We start from the raw sequence: 21,619 nt of genomic DNA, 5'->3' as shown, positions 1-21,619 counted from the left end.
GAAAAATTACGACCGACTAAAATCAACCGGTTTCAGACTAGTGCAAAAATATTTTACATATCTAATTTGAATATATATATATATACTGATATAAGTCTTTAGTAATGAGGAAATGTCGTCGCGTGCGCCGTTTTTTATGCATTACATTCTAAATAATATCTTCTTTACATAAATTACCACTTCAGCATGTGCGGCTCTGAAAACTGAGTTCTTTTATTTTCTTCTGTCAGTTGCTTGCATGTAAAGCTTGCATACACTGCGAGAAAGACCGAATTAACATTGTTTATACGTTGTTGTGTTTCTCCGAAGGCGTCGGTACGGAATAATTTTAAGGAACTAAATATTTTGACAGTATCCGGTCAATATATTCTTTATGCCTTGTTGTATGTACAAAAAAATGTAAACGATTTTAAAACAAATGTAATAGAGTAGTTAGAGTATATACTGGTGACTTTCACCAGTATAAAAACTTAGCGATTATAAAGAGTGGCGGACAGTTTATTGCCAGTTCTTTTCTTCCGTTCTACGCCTTTGATTTGAGAACTGGCATTAAATGTAAAATGTGAAGCATATAATGTATTATAGTATGTTTTTTTGAAAAAACATTGTGTAGCCATATAAGAGTTATCAGCGACTTAGACATCTTTTGTCAGTCTTTGAATATTCGTCGCTGCGAAAAGTTTCGGGGAGATAGTATCTCCCTGTCTTACTCATTGTTCCAGCTAAAACTTTCTCGTTTTGTTTCGGCGTTACGTTAAGTGGCATTATCTAGCAAGCGCTCCAGAACATTAATGTATCGTTGGTCAATTCTGCAGTCTGCACGACTCTTCTCTACAGCCCATGCGTCTAGTATATCGCATGTAATGGCGATAGACTTTTGTTACTTGTTACATTTCTGGATAAGGGTGTAAATGTTTGCAGGGGATCGCAAGTTCTATAATGCAGTTTGCTTTCCTGGTTTAAACACGTCCAGTTTATTGTTTTGTCTGATGAGAGAGAACTCTTACGTCAGTGGCCTATTACAAGTTCTTTAGGAGAAACTAAAGAATTTGTAATAGGCGACTCTTCTCTCGCATATTTACAATACATGATAGGCTGACAACATCGTGAGGAAATCGGCTTACCTAAAGCGCAAAATGTCGCGGCGTGTGTCAGACATAGGTGGCTGATCACCTACTTGCCAAAGATCATGAATCAGATACAGAAATCTCCCAGAACTAAAAAGGTTATAGTGCCCTGATTTTTTACTTATTTTATCAGTTGAATTTTTTTAAAGTGCCTATTAATGGGTATAAACCCGCGGAACTAATAATGCAACTAGTTGTTTTTACATAACGACACTAAAATAAATTATGTATATTGTATACTGTTATAGCGATAAAGATAACCATTATTATTTTTCCTAAAGAATTATAGATTGAATAATTTTGCAGATTAAAAATGCAGATTTAATTTTAAATGTTAATAGATATAATATAGTATAAGCCACGTTTTATGCAAAATTGTCGTGTGTTATGTTACTATGTTAATTAGCGAACTACTCGGTTTTTAATGGAAAATGTAATTGTTTGATACGATACGAAAAATCATTTTTAAACAACCGTCACCATTCATTTTGTGTGTTTGTAGTGAGTGAAGTTGTTTAAATAAATCAAATTAGAATTAATATGCAGAAATAATTTGAATATTCACACAATAAATTAAATTCTTTTTACATGTATTTTAAGATTTACTATAAAGTTCTGCGTTTTTTTTATTTGATTCTTGCTTTAGTTCACGCTTTTTTGTATAATTTGATTTGTTGTACATATTATAGGGATGGAACAATTTTAATTTTGAATATTTTTATATGTAAAACTATATTTTTTGATAAAGCAAGATGCTAAATTTAAAAAAAATCCTATCGGTTAGCGCGAAGAGAGAAATAAAAAGAAAAACACATCATATTAGTGACTCTCACATATGCTCCGCATGCCCGATCTCCTCTTTTCTAAGAATTTAGACGTTATCGTTTAAATTCTGGAAAACAATTTGTGTTTAATTCCATATATGATACAAAATGACGTTAATTTGTACGTCGTATATGTAATAGAAACTGTAAATAAGTCCTTATAAGGAATTATTCTTAACTTTTCTGCATATTACATAATTTTTTGTATATGGGTGGGCCCATACTACACTTTAATTAATAATCTCCAATCAATCGTTGTTTATAGAATTCATTTAAATTTGAATTAATTGTCATGTCTTCATAAAGGAGTTGTAGTTTTCAGTTTTACGAGTAGGAGTTTCAAGAATTAAAAAAAATTACATAAAATGTTTCTTTAAGTAACTACGAGTTTTAGGATGACAAAGAACACAGAGTATTGTAAGTACAGAGAATTTGTAAAATGTGCATCTTACACCGCACTCGAATGGGTAGCCCAGTGATTCTCAACCACTGTTCCGCGGTACTTTTGTGTGCCGCTAAATTATGCAAATATATAATGATGTTAATATTATTAAATTATATCAAATATTTTCTTTTCATTATTAGCTTGTAATTAATCCCTTATTAAATGTTTCAATATTATTAAAGCATATGTTAGTTCATTTCGTATATTAAAACTTAGTCATAAACTATTTGTGTAGTGTGTTGTAGTAAATAAATAATTTTTAGCTTTTATCTTTATGTGCCGCCAAATTTTAAAATCGTTAATTGTGTGCCGTCAAACTTTAAAATCATTAAATATGTGCCGTGACAAGAAAAAGGTTGAGAATCACTGGCCGGAAGCCAATTAAGCTTTCTTCGGATTTCCGAATTATCAATATGAATCAATTTAATATTTTGTACAGGCTCCAAGTGATTAAGCTGCAAATCAGTTAAAGCTGGATACAGCATAATAAACTTTGACCCAAAAATTAACGAGTATCTAGTTTAGGTATTCATGAATATACATTCAATTCAGTGTAATAAAGAGTTGGAGTGCGCAGGAGTTTACTTACGTAAACACCTTTAAAAGTGGGTTAATGATAATTTAACTGGTATGTTAACTACTAGTTTTGAATGTTATTAAATTATGGCAGAATGTCACGTGTTTTCCGCTTATATATCATTAAATCGTGACACTATATAAACCATCGTTTAATTTAAATAATACATATTTAAATAAGAATTTATTATAATGTGTGTTTAAATTATTTAAATCACTGCTGTGATATTTGTCAACGTGTGTAATTAAATAAATATGTAATTGTATTTTTTGTATTGTACAATTTAAAGGTGAGGACGGTAAAATATATGTTTATGCAGTATTTTTCCGTTTTTACAAATGAATTGCGCACAATCATGGTCTATAGTTAAATGGTCTTAGTAAATCTTATTGAACAATGTTACTTATTAGCAAAATTGATAATTAATGGCAAAGGTTATTGGAGATTACTTAATTTACATATAGTAATGAAGTTCTAGGTTACATTCAATTAAGAATAGAATAAATAACCTCTTTAGGTCTTGGCCTCAGAGTTTTTAATTTGTTTCGTGATCATTAATTAAATCTAATAGGCAAGTAGGTGATCAGCCTCTTGAGTAAACCCACAACGGAATATACGGCGAATAATAAAAAGAAAAAAAAAATGGAGATTCTTATGAAATTTATTATGCATATGCTAAAAGAATCGGCTATTATCTATCTTTCGAACACCTAAGTGAGAGTCTACCCCTAAATTTTTTTAAAACAATTTTTTATGATACAGCGTACAAAAATACATACAACCCTTTATTTTCACCCCCTACGATTTCTCCATTATTTTAAAAAGCCTATGACAAACTAAGGTTCATTTAGAGAAAAATTCACAGAACAAACTAAAAATTTTTCATTCTGGAAAACCGAACAGTCTCTGGGGAAGCACAGTAAAATGTTCCATGTTGGTATGTACTAAAAAAGTAGGTATTAAGGAGAAACGAAGTTCACTTGGGTAGCTAGTATATGTATATATATCTACTACTGTTTCATCGGCAACTGTCCACCATATACTGTATCAAGGTACAAGAGGGGTCAACTATAAACATATACAAACATATATAATATACATGTAAGTCTTGACCTATGTAAGATAAATTAACTAAGAAAGCATATAAATTGTAATAATTGTTCAAGATAGGTGACCCACAGTGAAGTTAATTAATATGTATTAAAATAATTTTAAAATATTAGTTTAATAGGAAAAATCAACTTTACCATTATATAGGTCTTCGAAAAGATCATATAACCAGTTAGGTAATCTATCTCTCTATCTAATTCTTAATAGGATTTTGTTTATTTCAAAATTCTTGTTATCTAATATAACCAATCTAATCAAAAAGCTAAAATCTATTCTGAAACGACTTTGGTAGATACGTGAATAGCCTAGAATTATCTATATATATTATATATGATTTCAACATATTATATTCATATAAAGAACAAACAATATCAGTGAACCTTTATCAAAATTGTTTATGTATTAAAATGCTCGTAATGCTTATAATTCACTATAGTTCACCTGACGTTAAGTGATACTTGAGTAATACTGAAAAATTTTAAAACTCGCCAGTTAAAAATAGTCCTAATGAACTGATAACCTAATGAAGTATATTGCAGTCATTTGTTTTTGTGAAATGGCGGCAAATCTTAAACTCTTGCTACATAAGAAAATTAACCTAACGCGAGAAAATTTTCATTCAATGATTTATTATGACTTTCGTTGTGGGCTTACTCGATAGCTAAGATGGCTGTGATTATTTCTCAATGAAGCCCCATCTCGTGTCACTATTTACAATTGGTTTAACGAATTTAAGCTTGGACGTAGCAAACGCGTGAGAGACGTCCTTTAACAGCGACTACCGAAGACAACATCAGTGCTGTGCGACGCATTCCTATCGAGGATCTGCCAACTAAGGTAATTAAAGGAAGAAGTCAAGGAAAAACGATGATTGCCTCATTCTTTGTCCGGAAAGGTCATTTCGCGACAGTTGTGGTAGAAGGTGGAAAGACAGTTACTGCAGATGTGACAATTGCTGCAGTGCCCTCGAAACATCCTGGATCCTCCTTCATAACAATGCTTCAGCGCTCTCCGCAGTGTAGTGGACTGTTACATATTTGACTTTGGCAGGTGTCAAGTTTATGAATCATCAGCTATACAATCCTGACCTGGCGCCCTGCAACTTTTATTTATTCCCAATAACTAAAGATGAAATTCGAGGTATTCGCTTAACGATCCGACAAAGACTTGCCAAATAGAATGACATCTGTATATTTTGATTTTGATCCCTTACATTATTTTTTTTTTATTTTTCTTTTTAATTTGGCGCTTCGTAGATAGATACGCCAGCTGGTGCTATCCTCGCTCAACGATAAGTATCGCTACACGCCGAGAAAATGCTGCGTAAAAAGTTTACTGCGAAACTTTTTTTTTTAAATTTTCTATTAATCAATATTTATTATTATAGGTTAAATGTAAATACTGTATATACACTATAACTTTATATTACCCACAATTAAAATCTAGAGTCTGATAACATGTTATCTTAAAGTAAGATAACTTATCCATTAGTGAAAATGTTTTATTCACTGTCCTATATAAATTATATCCGTAAACGAATGGGAACGTAATATACGCGAAATAAAATATATGAAGAAAAATATTTTTAATATAAGCGCAGTGATAAAAAACAATGCATTTATTTTGTATCGAATTATGTGGCCAAGTATTATTTTTTTATCAGAATATTTTATAATGACGTCGTAAATTATAAAAAATATTTATATTAAACCATTGAATTACCAATAGTATTTGTAAAGTATTAACTGCATGATTAATTGATGAACATCGGAAGGGTGAAATCGCTACTCCGCAATTCAACGCATATTTGATTTTGGGTAATTACTTAATTAGTTGACGATCAAATGTAATTATATTTCAATGCATGAAGTTGTGGTGTTGTTTGTTAACAGTTTGTTATAATCCGTGATAAACATGGACTATCTTGGCTAGATAAAGGCAGAAGATGCCTTTGAGATGTGCTGGCGGCGAATGACCGGATTACCATGGACCCAACCCAACTTGACCCAACTCCGAATACGGAATTGTATCTTATGTCGACCATACAATGTGCAGGTCGATGAGAACTTGGAGAAACTCATCACATGGCCGTTCACCAACCAGAAGGACCACATAAAAGACTTATTGTCCTCAAGACTATACACTGTCATAAGAGAGGTGTTGGCCAAAAACCGGTGGAAATAAACATTCTGCTTCAGATTCTTAGTTTGTTATGTCATGTCCTGTCCAGATCGTTTCGGTCTACTGGCATCAGGGTTTGCTGCTCCAGGTCGTTCCTGGTGCACATATAGGGCAATGGATACGGTTTTATTACGGTTTGTTCGCCATTATTGCAGGTATATGTAATGTGAGAAGGATCCGTGCTTTGTAAAAATTGGCACCATCTGGGTTTTAAAACGCTTCTCTTCTATTAACTTATATGCAACAACTCTGATGATCATTATTGAAGTTTCAACTGTTTTCCCCCTGCTTATTTCATACTTCTAAAGACTGACAAGATGTTTGCTTGTTATGTTAGTTCCTAGAGCTAGAAATATTGTAAACATTATAATTTATTAGTGTTAAATGTCGAGTTGTTATTTCTGTATGTTTTGGAGTGACGAATAAATCGTCTTGCAATTTTCATATCACTAACATAATTATTTTACTGTTTATTTTTTTAATTTTCATACTGCTAATGTTACACGTTTGGAAATAAGCTAAGATTAATCGTCAAATGATTTGATTCACAGAGTACAGAGGTACCTATGCGTGGGTTTTCTGACAGAATATCAAATGAATGCGTAGACAAAAAATGCGCCATTTTTTTTTTGATATTGACGAGTAAATAACCTTGCAGAGGTGATAAAAAAACTACAATTTAACAAATTTCATCATATCAAAGCCAACGTGGTGAGCTTCAAGTGAGTAGAATTTTTATAAGTTATTTAAACCTGATTTTTTAACCTATACCGTATGACTTTATTGTAACTCTGATTGGGAGTTGATTTGAAAAATAGTTGTTTGGTTTAAAAAGAAATAACTACAATAAATGTTGGGTATTTGGGTAAACTAATAAGTGTTGCTTACCAAGAAGGATACATTAACAAAAAAGCAAAAATTTGGAACTATAACATGCATTATAAGATTAATTTAAAAAAAAATTATTTAATGTAGTCAAAAGATGTTAGGCGTTTTTGCGTTCAATATAATAATTAAAACACAATAAAATATTATATCTTTAATATATATATATTATATTGTACATATACGATAAACATTAATAATTGCACTTACGCAAAAAAATGTATAGTGTATATTGTGAAAACGTAAGCGATTTTATTTTTTCAAACTTATAATAAAGCTACCTCGATACTTTTTAATTGCATAACAAAACATTTATATAATATGTGAATTTTATACAGACTCAATGACCCTATATACTACAAGGCCTATAAAATTGCGCAATATTTCACAACACTAAAGTGTTTAATTTATCGAGGAATAGAATTGCTTGGATTCTAAAGTTTTTGTGTATATGTAACATATGAAGTTCTAATTTTGTTATCCTTTGTTGAGTTAGATATAGATAGTTGTTTGATGATTTGCTTTTTTTTAAAAAGAGTACCGAGAGTTTTTTATGCAGGTTTTTTCTCTCGGCCAACACCCTCTGTCTTCTTTGCCGATGAGTAGGGATGCCAACGGGCTCGAATTTAATGACGTGGAATAAGTGATACCATCATGATCCTATGTTCCAAAATAAACGTATTTTTATTTTATAGCGAACTTAAATGATCAGCAACATAGTATCAAAAACAAAAATATAAAATAAAATATATCTTATGAATTGAAATATGAAAAGTGCAACGTGTATACATAGAACCATTTAAAAACTATGTCATGATGCGAAACAAAAACAATATCTATACGTATAATCTCGTCTTAAGGTGATTTTTCTATTTTATTTATTAGGTACCCAATTTGCGCATGCGCAAGCGAAAAATCATGTTTTATTCAAGATTAAGAACTTAATTAATTATAAAATTAATACGATATTAAATCGGTTTATGAAAAATGTTAGTAATTTCAAAGGGGACACTCAGTGTTGCTGCTAGCAGCTGCAATTGAGACCATTTTCGGTAAAATTAATTGGTATTTCTAATTAAATGTTTTATTCTATCATTTACTAGCTAATTACTAGTTTCATTTGGTGAAGTGTTCTATTACAAGTGTACTATATGTAAGAAGGAGTTGCATTTATCAGATAAACCTACTTATGAAGTGCTGCATAATAAATAAATGTAATAAAATTCGTATAATAATTAAACAGATTTTTAAAATATGAGTATCTTTTCTTTCATGAGACGGTTTTTGGTAGTTTAATTCCGCGTTAAATTTAAAGTAAACAATAATGTTAAGACGCATTATGCTTATTTACTACGGATAGTCAAACAAAGAAACTGGTTTTTTATTCATCATATTTGGAAGCGTGTTTAACTTAAACTGATATAAAATTATAAAAACTTAAGATAAACAAATCATTATGTTTTGGCACATTTAAATAATTGTATTTCGATAACTTTTAGGCGGGCCAGCTGGAATCTGGATGTCTAGGATTCCCAGTTTAGTGGATGCGTTGACGGCGTTTGAGAGTGGAGTATATTTCTTTAAGAAATTGAATGCCGTGTCGCCCAGGGAAGACCGACAGGAATTCGATTCCACAGTCCGTTAGTTCGCAAAAGAAAGTGTCTTTTGTAGCGGCCGTGGAAGACTTGCAGCTACAAATGTGTGGCTCATAAAATTCTGAATTGAAATGGCTAAACGTACAGTATTAAAAATTTCACAGCGACAAATTACATAGTTTATATTAAGTATATATTTAGATTTAGCAGTGTTGGCCTAGTGGCTTCAGCGTGCAACTCGCATACCTGAGGTCGTAGGTTCGAATCCCGGCTGTGCACCAATGGACTTTCTTTCTATTTCGCATTTTACAGTGCCGTGCCGTGCTCGAACGGTGAAGGAAAACATCGTGAGGAAACCGACATGTCTTAGACCCAAAAAGTCGACGACGTGTGTCAGGCATTGGAGGCTGATCACCTACTTGCCAGATTCAAAAATCTGAGGCGAGGACCTAAAGAGGTTGTAGTGCCACTGATTTATTTTATTTTTAAAGATATATTTATAATATTAGTACAGTTTTTAAAAATAAATTCAAAATAAATATTGTTCGTGTATAGAATGTTAATGATTAGTTATTAGCTGATAGCATTGAAGTGCTTATCAACTTATGTCTACACTTGAAATTTACATCATGTCTCTGTAGCGCAGTTGTTTCATATTATATGTCAGCCAGTATTCGATTTATTTGTTGTAGAAATAGAGTAAGAAAACATTTGATTTATCAGCTTGGACTCTAAAAACTCTCTTTTCCCTATACACATCGCAAGAGGAAATACTAGAAATACACCATATATACATGTCTCAGTTTATGAATCTAGGTAACACAAAAATGTTTAGAATATGAAAAACACGGAAAAGCACACCGGCAGGAGGCTCATCTTAAGAAGGATCGCGAGTACGTTGCCGGCCATTGAAAAATTGTTGGTCTTTTTTTGTTCATGTTCTTATAGACGAAGTTCAGAAATCACTTTAGAGGGCGGCTAGTCCATGTAATGTATGCTAGTCAATTTCAAGTCTTTACATCATGGACCCTACGTCCAAAAGAACGTCCAACCAATTCTTAAAAGGCTCTCGACGCACTCGGGACTCTGACATTATGAATATCATTTGCCATAAAACAATATAAGGAAACTAGAACTTATTGACAAGAATCGCTTCGGGTTTAAATAGCATTGAATTTTTTGCGTTCCACATTTTGACATTCCAATATAAACATTTTTTTTATTGTTTCTGATCAAGATCGTTCGTTAACATTAATTAATATATACTAGTTCATATGTACTGCTTAAAAAATAAAACAAGTCGAATTTTATGGCAATTAGTACTGAATTAATTTGTCAAAAATCGTATTTAATTGCTTTGAATAAGACTTATAAAACATAGGTATTAGGTGTTAAGATAAGAGTGCCCCATCATGTTATCAGTTAAGACTGATTCATGTATTCATAATAAAAAATACCAACATGACCGAAATATATCTCTGCCTAGCGCATCATTTTTTCTTATCAGTTGCCATTTGCACAGACTAGAGTAACAACTAATAGTTTAATATTGAATTTCTATATGAAATGATAAAATGTCATTAAATTATAATAGCTTAAACATTAAACATAAAAGTACATGCTGATCAATTCCAGTTTTAGTATTCAATTATTAATTAAAATCGTAAAACTATATTTTAAAACCTAAGACAGAATCTTTAGATATTTTTATAATTAATTTTTAACTGGCAAGTTTCGTTAAAAAAGATATTTGAAGTTTAGCTAGTTTTAGCTAATTTTACGTCTAGGCCTCAGATTTCTGTATCTATTGCGAGATCAGTTATTTTTCATAATAGACAACAAAGTGATCGGCCTTCTGTGCCTGACACACGCCGTCAACTTTTTTGCTTCTAAAGCCGGGTGGAAATATGCCGCACAAAAACTGAAAGACTACTGGTGCACAGCTGAGAATTGAACCTATGACCTCAGAGATAAGATTTGCTCGCTGAACACACGAGATCAACACGGTTTCATTAAAAACATTTAAATGTTTTGAATTATGACTGATCTATCAAAAATTTTCAATTCTAATCAAAATTATAATTAATCTAATTGATTATTAAACATTAACTTAAGTTTGTATGGTGTTTGCAACGTATAGATTTATAATTCCTCCCTCGGCTTCTACAAATCCACATTTGTTTTGAAAATAATTATTCTACAAAGACAGACGAGCACTCAGTCTGTAACTGTAGTTCTTTCAATATCCGATGAGCTGATGTCGCAACCTTGGAATCGGGCAGCACAAAAACTCATTATTGGGACCGGGATTGGTATCATTTTATCAAGAGATATATGGATCTTCAAAAGAGTTGTTTCGATGAACATCTGCAGTTGAGTTTCATCATCGGACGTTGAGGCAGAATACGAAATACCACCCGTAACACCTCGACGTCCATTGCTCCACAACTGAACGCTTCTTCAGGCAGTTTTTGCACACCATCCGCTGTTTTACCAGCTGCCCACTGAAGTAGTGGCCATGGGCGGTATCACTTAACATTAGATGAGCCCGTTTGGCATTTGTTATTTAATAAAAATGACCAGAACGGACTAATGTTTCAAGTCGTCACATAAATACCCAATTTTATCATATTATGCATAGATTTACATTAATTAAAATATAGTTTTAATTTTATCGTTATTGATATTTTTAATGCCACAGTACTTATCAAACACAATTAAAATAATCTACTTTCATTGTCTTTGGTTGTATTCACGTTGTAGTCTCGTGGAAATGTAGACGCTTAACTCATTGATACATTTGTATTTTAATCAACTTAATACGTAATAGTAATAATATGAAGCTACTCAATATTTTTGAACGTATTATTTCCGTACGTCGAAGGTTTAAATTGTTTTAAATTTATAAAAATTTAGAAGTTTATTCTAAGTGACAAATAAACATTATTATTATTTAATTAAACTCGCGAACTTGTGTTTTTGTAGTGTTGTGTAGTGTTTGGCAAAAATAAGTTATTGCTTTAAATATCACTCTCTCTCTTGTAACTCTTTTTTAGTATTATAATATTGTATATTATCCAGAACATTAAAACGTACCTTTAAAGTATTCAATTTTGAATCCCGTTCTCACACAGTGTCACAAAAACATTCCATAGACTACACGATAAACACAAGTTAACAATTCATTATTGGTGCAAAACGTGCGCGCGCTTCGACGTCCGAAGCACACTTGCGTCCGAGCATGATAAACGCTATCATAAATGTGTTAATCCTTTATAAGACATAACGAACTATTTTAAGAACAAAGTGAAAGACACAAGTGAATTCAAGTTCTATTTATTGTAAAAAATCAATATTATGACGCAACAATTATGTATTTTTAGGGACTTTTTTGTAAATCGCTTCCTTGCTTTTTGTGTTTGATAAAACCTTACAAGACTTAATTTTGTAAAGTGGACTGTTTTAATTAAAATAGTAATTGTATTTAAAATACGTGAACCTGCGTAATTGCAATTAATAATTATGCACACTTATTCTAAATAAAACAGCTAATTAAAAAAACTTTTCTCTTGTTAACGTCTCTTAATTCCTCTCTTACTCAGCGTGCGACACACATCCTTAGGTCGTATGTTCGATACCTGGCTGTGCACCAATGGACTTTCTTTCTATGTGCGGATTTAACATTCGCTCGAACGGTGAAGGAAAACTTCATTAGGAAATCTGTTGCCTTAGACTCAAAAAGTCGACGGCGTGTATCAGGCACAGGAGGCTGTTCACCAACTTCACCAACTTGCCTATTAGGTAGCTAAATGAAAAACAAACAAAGAAATTTGTGTTCCAAAGGTACAATAATTCAGAAGTTTGGAGTTGGACACAACCGTCGAAAATAAGTGGTAGTCTTAGATTTATTGATATTTGGTTTTCTTCTTTAAGAAGACGTGACAGATCAAAACAGCGCATATTATTTAATGGGAAGGAAGCATCCTGGATCAGATTCCGAAATATATTTTTATAAAGGTAGCAAAAAATCTTGCAAAAAAAAACACCAAATCCACGTGGGTGAAGACGCGCTTGTCTCTTATAAATTACTTACTGATGAGTACATACAATAATTTACATATTGAAGACCAACACCCTTTTACTAGCGGCCTGAAGGATATTCAGCCGTAGCCTTAAAACATTTATTAAACTGGCTGACTAATGCTTAGGCCAATCGTACGATAGTTTTTATTTGGCAGAAATAAAAAGATGAAACCTATGACATAAAAAATATTTATTTTTAAATTAAATTTCTTAAGTCAAATTCACATTATTATTGTCACTTCATTGTAGTTGATTTTCTTTGAAATTTGAAACTTTGGAAAATAAAACACCACCAAAGTTGTTCTTTGCCGACGCCATATTGACAGTTTGAAACTGGCAGAAACGTCATCGATCATCGATAATCGATATACATCTAGGCTAGGCTGTTAAATGAACGGCTTATTAAGCTAGATGGCTGTGACATATATAAGAGAAATTACTATTATATGTAGATCGGGAAAATACTCACTTCCTAAGCTATGAAGCCTTTCCAGCTACGTTTTATACTTTTCACAAATAGGTTTACGATTAGAAACGTAGTTAGATACTGAAGCTTGGGATATAAGAGACAGTATTTTACTCCATGCCCCATAATGATAATTTAATCATTCAAAATAATCTATATTACATATCAATATTTTAGAAGGGCATCGACTCGGTCTATTAATTCGCACTTAATTAATTTAAAATGATTGTCAGTAACGCCATTCTAATTAACAGAAGTAACTGTAATAGCCCCTTACTGTTATTATATATCTGTTATCCAAAATAAACAGAACATATGCAATACTGTAATGGTCTGAAGGCAATCAAGCAGTGGACGCTCCTGATTTAAAAAAAGAGTGTGTGTACTTAAGTAAAAGTAAAAAATAACTAAAATGCAGTATAGTGATTAACGATAAATATTTAAATTAATTATAATAAAAATTAAAAATTGAATAATTCTAATATTTATTTGTTCACACTGTTTGATTGTACTGTTACGAAACACATGTTCTAAATATAGAAATACTAGAATATACAACTTAAACATAGTTACTATCGATTTTCATGCCTCCTAGAACAAACTTTACGATGTCGAATTTAGGTGTCGGTTTGCGCGTGCATCGTAAAAATTCACCTACATCATTTTTCTCCATCGCGCCAAAAGAAGTATAACTTCAATTATTTTCCAAATAAATTCCAATTTTTTTGCAGTCGAGGTTTTCATGAATTTGATTGTGTAAGTATTGAGTTATTTTATTCTTTAAGACACTCTTTTGTGAAGGCCCCGGGGCTGAACAATTCATATAAGGTTACAAAATATCCTAAAGACTGTTTCTCAGGAAATAATTGAGGTACAGAGAATATTTAAATCATCTTATTAATAAAAACAATATGTGTATTTCTCGTTTAAATAAATAATTGTGTAATTCGACACCATGTGGAAAACGGCTAATATACTTACAAATGCAATGCACGGCTAGCATAGTACCTACTTTTTGTCAGTCAAAAACAATTTTTTAAGAATATCAAACTCCAATCATAAGCATGGTACATACTAAAATAAATAAAGAGTTATCAAATATATCAAATATATGATATCAAAAGTTACAATACAAACATAAATGAGAATACGTTTATCTATTTCTATTTTAAAGTAAAACCATGTAAGTTTACACTTGGAGCAGTAATATTAACGTTGTCTAATTAATTTATTCAGTGAAACAAAGAACGAAGACAAAATAATTAATTTGAGGCTTTAAATCTATTATAGACAAGATCTCTATACTTAATTTATCGACTGAGTCAAGGTATTTGTAAAAATGGGCAAAATTGAATTCAGTTAAATCTTCACAGGAAGATACCTACAATTCTCCAAGAAGGATTCTGGGTCATTTTAAATGTTATTTGCAGGCCTAGATAGCTCAATTTTGGCGAGTGGCTAAGTCGAAATAGGCTTTATCTCACCCTTATAGTTTTACTGATCCTGGATGGACCTCTTTGACAGCCGAGTTTTAAGAAAACAACTACATAGACTTAGTAAAATCTTAGATGACAACCAACCTATAGAGCAGGCGGGTTTCCGGAGTGGATATTCGACAATAGACCATATCTTCGTAGTAAGGCAAATCCTAGAGAAAAAAGCAAAGAATATAATCTCCCAATCTACCTATGCTTTGTTGATTATTCTAAGAACAGTTCATTTAGGGTATCTAAATTAAATCTGAAAAATCTATAAACATTTCAGTCATTTCAGTAGCAACTTTAAAAAAATATATCATTGAAAGTTGTCGTAGCTTCTCCTACAAATTGCAAATAAATTTAAAAAATACTAATGATCTACACGCGCTGGTTTTTTATTTAGTACTTGACCAGGTAGTCATTTAAACGAGGTGAAAAAATGGCGCGCGACAAAGTGACAAAACTGGTTGTATTAAGAATAATATTAAATAGTCTCAGATTCGTCAAATATTCCTTACTAAAGGTTTACGAACTTCTTCCGCATGCTATGTTATTTTAGGTTGAAGCTATGGTAAATTACACGGATTTCCGTGTATATTTGTTTCAAAAGCCCTTTGTTCAACCGGTGCTTGTGACAGATGTTGAGAATCTTCTGGTCGGAGAAGATGAATAACTACAGGAACGGTGCCTAGATCTTTACAAATTCAAAAATCATTAATTCATGTAGGTTATGAACGTCAAAAAAGATATATACATTAAATGCTTCTAATTTTACAATTACTGCCAGTTCTTAAATCAAGGGCGTAGAACGGAATAGAAGAACTGGCAATAAACTGTCAGCCACGCTTTTTAACCGCCAAGTTTTTTCTTTTACACAACGTTGGTAAGGGGCTGCAACCATTACCATGTTCCATATGACATCTTAAGTTATAAAGAATAATAATATATAAAAAAACCTCTATAAGCAGGACACATTGATACATTGTCGTGGAAACAAGGCGCAAATACATAGTAGAAACAACTAATAACACCGCATACACGAATTCAAGTATAACCATACTTAACTGCGATCACTATTAGGCAAAAAAACGTGGTTTTCCTAAACAATCCTCGAAATGCTTAATTGTAGCCAAGCACAAGCCATTGGGTTAACATGTCCTGCTCGCGATGGCGGAGATCTGTGGACTTTCTCTGTCTCACCCAGGGATATAGGGCTATAAGTCAAATCAAAGAAAATACGTACTCTACTGAAGCATGAAAAAACTGCTTCGTAATGAGTAAATGCACATTGTCATATTTTTTAAACTCCATTTTTGTCATTCGCTTGCAGGGAACATGTGTGATTATACTTAAGAAACACTGAAAATGTATAGAAGATGAAAAATTGCTAAATGTAGAAAGTTGTCAATACTTTAAATGTTTTTCTAAGTAATCTCCATTCCTCTCTTTACATCGTCGCATTGGATGAAACCACTGAGAAACAATTCTTCCTTAGCATTTTCTATGGCATTTTCGTAAGCTTAGCGTAAAGTGAATACCACGAATTTTATCTTAGGTTCTTGCGAAATGACAGTCGCAGGGCGCTAGAGGGCGCTGCTGTCGAATTTTCTCGCGTCAGGTTGATTTTCACCACCATGTAACAAGAGTTTTAGATTTGCCGCCAATTCACAAAAACAAATGACAAATGAATGCAATATACTAAATTCGGTTACCAAAGAGTTCTAAAATTGAAATTCAAAAAAGGTTTCATGTTTCTAACTGGCCAGTTTTACACTTCTTCTGTGTTACCCTACGTGGATAATGCAATCACAGTCTTTCTGCTTTATAAGAGCAGCTTATTAGGACAAAAGAGAAACTTCTTATTAAAGTACATTATTCCAGAACATTTACGTATTCATTAACTTTAGGATCCCGATACAACCATCTACTTCATTTACATTTTCTTCTTTGTTTAAATATGTTAAATATATTCAGTTAACCGTGAACTCATAAACGAATCACAATACTTTTTAATATACACAGTTACATAATTACATAATATTGACTAGGAAATGTAAATAGCTATTTTAATTGTGTGAGTGAAGTTTGTGTTACACATTTGTACTGTGAAAGTTGCTAACAGACTCCTGTTAAAGGGTAAAATTTGGAAACATTATGGTAGGGGAGCCCACGATGCTAAATGGGGATTTACTCGAGCGTCGTGGAGACCTATTGGGTTGCAAAGCTTAGATGATAAGAAGAAAAAAATGTTATATGATATATACCTTTTCATCGGTGGGGAAAGCCGCTATAGATGTTTAAATATGTAAAAAAAAACTGTTGCATGGACATACTCGAGCGCGTCAGATATTGATAGCATCAATGTCCTACGTATTTTTAATAATGTACGTATGTTAATCTGATCATTTGCATGATGGGGGTGGTTGTACGTAAGGGTTAAAAATGAAAAAAAAAAAAATTTTATCGAGCGCGTCAGGTTTTCTAAGGGGGTGTTAAGTGCACCAAAAAAAAAGCTCTCATTCAATAATCTGACGATTTCGATCTGACGCAAACTCGCAGCCATTATTATAATGTGCAAAAAAAATTCGCCATTTTGAAATACTCGAGCGCGTCAGATTAAGATATATATGGTTCAGATTTATATTCTAAACGTACTGTCTCATAATCTGACGATTATCTAGAGGGATTTGCCTGATCTGACAAAAAAAATATTAGAAAAACGGTTCACCCTAAAGGCCATCCCTGCAATTCCATTCCTGGGCGCTTAAAATTGTACTTATGAGCTCGCTGAGTTCAAAGAAATAATATTTCTATGCGTTTGAGTTCTCCCAGCTCGAAAGTCTGATAGAAGTTTCATAGAACACTATTTTTGAAATTTTCAAACCCCAATAACTTTTGAATGGATCAAGCAATTTTCCCGCGGTTGACGGCGATCGACGCATTTTTTAAGCTCTAATTATTTAATTTCATCAAAAACGATAATCCGATATGAAATGTCGAAGTTATGTGATAGAAACACTTTTTTCGGTTTTTTTCGTTCACGATATCTCTCGAACGAATCAACCGATTTTGACCAGTTTGGTGGTGATCGACGTCGTTTTTTAAGCTTAAAGATGGATTAGATTTTTGAAGTTGATGGATAAAGCCGTTTAAAAGTTATTGCAAAAAAACACTTTCAAAAAAACAAATTGTTATTTTTTTAGATTTTTCAAAATTTCTCAAAATCTATCGGTCCGAATCGGTTCAAATTCACATGAAATCTAATTTTTAGGGAAACGCGGAGAAGGAAATGTAGGCATCACGCAGCTGCACGCGATTATCGCACGAACTTTATCGACGAAATTTTGTTATTTCGGCTTGCGGAAATCGTCAGATTATATATTTTTCAATATTCTTGAATTATTTCATTCAAAATAAAAAAAAATTAGCTACGCTCGAGAATGTCAAGATGACGTTTTTTTTTTACAACTTTGCTGCCCTCCCTTCTCTTTACGTCACTCTCAAATTGTCAGATTAGAGGAATATACACTTTTTAGGATGTGATTAACTCACACTACCTTAATCTGACGCGCTCGAGAATGTCTGATGATCAATTTTTTTTTACTAATCTGATCCTGTATCCTTCACGGGCGGCCTTATATATGGGCCTCATATTTGGTGGAGGTACTTAACCGGGTACAAGGTATCCCCCTGTATATTAATCTGCCGCGCTTGAGTAAATCCCGAAATCCCCTCTTGGGCTCCCCTACTATTACGTACAGCGAACTCATATGTTAAAATTCAATACATTTTGACTTACGGAAGTCAAACTTAGCATGAAAGGTCGTTTCTCAATCTTATTCTAAATCCTTACACGCTGTAATGCACGCTTACCTTTGATAACAAACAGATCTGTCTAATTGTCAGAATTGTCATATATAACACAATTTTACACAAAGACACACCTTTAGTAATTCTTTTTGACGTGAATACGTTGTTAAAATTGCTTCCATAGTGGGAGATAAGACAAAAAAAACAATGAAAACAAAATCGGGGGATACAATTTGATGCTGCAGATTCATATCTATCATCTCCATCCTAAATTCAATTACACCATTGAATAGCTAAATAATCAAATAATTCATTTAGTGCGGGGGAAGCGCCGCCATTTTGAGATGATTTTTTTAGTGCCTCTCCATTATTGGAGGGTAGCTGTCAGTCTCATGAATGCGTCTACCGACACGTCGTTAACCTGGATTTACCTTTTTATTTTAGTAAATAAAGTGAAATTAGATTTGGTCTTATGAAGTAAAAGTTAAACATGTATCAAATGTTTTAAAAAGATTTGTGGTGTCTAAAGATTGTTATTAATACATTTTTCGATTAGTTCATCGTAAGTGTCGATCGTGAACTAATGGTACGGCGACAGGCTTATCTTGTGAATGCATAGATTATGTAAATAATCAGCCTTGTGGCTATCATAATGCTTTTAATATGGCATGCATGAGGAATTAATAAGCAATATTTTGTCATGTTTTTTTACACTTTTTACACTTTATTGTTCGTTAAATATACGCAGATAAGGAAAGATTGTTTGCCTTTATAGGTTTACGCAAGCATTATTTATAATTTGTTACAAGAAGCTATAGGCTTACTGTTCTTCCAGCTACCCTCTCGATCCCGCCAGCCCAAATCCCTTCAGGCTAAATATACTTATTAGTAAATGAGGTAAACTTGAATTACCTATTAGTCTTAGTTAGACTAGATAGTAATATTTCGTAATGTCTTAGTGATTATATATTATTTTAAAAATCAGTTCCTATACTATAAGAAATTGTTAGTATTTTTTTACATACTTAAGCAACATTATATAATGTTGTGTTGTTTTGTTCTATGTAATGTAATGTTAATAGTTTCCGCACTAGAGTACCAACTAAGACTTAGATAACTATCTATAATTGTAGCTCTAAGACAAAATCTGTCTTAGAGTTTTTACAGTACTTTATTTATTTACATATTAAATCTATATATTATGGTCGAAAACAAACTGAACATTGCTATGTTATTTACAATGTTATTGAGGCGTGGCGAAGTGTGACTATTTCATATGGACCGGTGTGTAATTGCAGCCGAGATTGACAGCTGTCAAATAAAGGACAAAAATTGATATCGTTAATATACACGCGATCATCATCGTTAGTGATGGCTGGGATTATTGCTGTATGGGTATCACTTTGCTTTATAAAAGCGAAAATATGTGATAAAACAAATGAAAATGCTCTAGTAAATTTTAGTCATGGTCTTTTAAATTTTTCCACTACCATTTGTCTCAATATAACGTAAATTTAAAACGTCAATTATTTTTAAGTTTTTAATTCAGTTTAAATTACTTATCAAATTGTGTAATTTAGGAATTAAAAAGTGTAGTAATAAATACTTAAATATTCTTAAATCGAAGTTATATGTAATGTATGCCTATGGCCTAGTGGTTTCAGCATGCGACTCTCTTCCCTGAGGTCGTAGGTTCGATTCACTTTCTTTCTTTCTATGTGCGCATTTAACATTCGCTCGAAGGGTGAAGGAAAGGTGAGGAAACCGGCTTGCCTTAGACCCAAAAAAGCGACGGTGTGTGTCAAACACAGGTTACGGATCACCTACTTGCCTATTAGATTAACACATGATCATGAAATAGATACAGAAATCTGAGGCCCAGACCTAAACATATTGTAGCGGCTCTGATTGATTTGATTTTTAAATCGACGTATTACAATTAAGTCAATTATACCAAAATATATTGCGTAAAACGAATTATTTTCCGTCTATTATTCATGAAATCATTGTATGTAGATTAGTACTAAAATGATTTTTAATAAATGATGATAACAGTAAGTACATATTTGTTTCCCGGCACTTTATAAAAGTATTCCGTTATTACATCACAACAAAGAGGCTTTTTTTGTTCCATTTCTATGAGACATGCTGACAGGCTTCCCGTTTTGAGAATTAGCACAAGATAGTCTATATAAAAATTTATTTAAACTAGACAGACGATTAAGTATGAGGATAAATATATAACAGACCTCTTTCTAAGTGAAATCCATCAGACAGTTAAAGATTTTTACATAAATTAATGTTAATTGATCAGTTTATAAAGTAATTACATAAATAACTCTATTTCTACATGCAATTAAAACTATTTATATAAACGTTTTAATTTTTATTATCAACATATAAAAGAGTTATGTTTATTGGTTAAAGGAAAGTTTTGCAAACACAGTCAGCTAAATATTAGTTCGCGAGTAGATAATAAAAAAGGAACTAATTTTTGCAAATGTCAATTGTCAAAATTTGCAACTAAAAACATGTCATTTTCAAGGGGCATTGCAACAATGAATTTAATAACACAGAGAGTTGAAACGCCACTAATTAAGTGAAAGTGGATAGAAATATATATATTTGTTTTATTTTAGACAATTTATGAAAAAGGCTTTTTGTAAACACTAATTGAACAACATACGGAACTGATTATTTTTTATAACACAATGCGCCTATTTTTTTTTAGTATAGTAGATTTTCTAGGTACATGGTTTCACATATAATTATTAAAATACAGTAAAATTATTTTAAAAATGTAAGTAAGTTTCTTGCCCATTCTTCTTCATATGAAAGTACCTATGCAACTAGATCATTTTGAACTTGTAATTTTGGCTTTTAAATATGCTTGCAAAAATTAAAAAAATTGAAATAAATGTAATAATTTATATTTTTCTTGACTTTATAATGACTTTGATGAATGTAAATAAATAAATGAACTAACGAAATACACCAAAAAGAGTAGCGGAGAGTGTCTAGCTTGTTTTATGACTCCA

The 21,619-nt window shown here is 32.1% G+C and overlaps 1 protein-coding gene across 2 annotated transcripts in view; it reads right to left on the bottom strand.

Moving 5' to 3' along the window:
• Positions 1-21,619, bottom strand: part of LOC110996101 (protein peste) — a 56,236-nt gene that overhangs the window by 18,396 nt on the left and 16,221 nt on the right. Inside the window, exon 1 of one of the 2 annotated variants that reach the window (XM_022263627.2) lies at positions 11,841-12,006. The exons of the other annotated variant lie outside the window; for it this stretch is intronic. The gene's annotated coding sequence lies outside the window, so the exon portion shown is untranslated. Of the gene's footprint in view, positions 1-11,840; positions 12,007-21,619 lie in introns of those variants that run through there. 2 annotated transcript variants of the gene reach the window in all.

The sequence above is a fragment of the Pieris rapae genome, chromosome 10, assembly GCF_905147795.1.
Source record: "Pieris rapae chromosome 10, ilPieRapa1.1, whole genome shotgun sequence".
In the NCBI taxonomy this organism is placed as follows: domain Eukaryota; kingdom Metazoa; phylum Arthropoda; class Insecta; order Lepidoptera; family Pieridae; genus Pieris; species Pieris rapae.
This window is presented reverse-complemented; position numbering and strand designations above follow the sequence as displayed.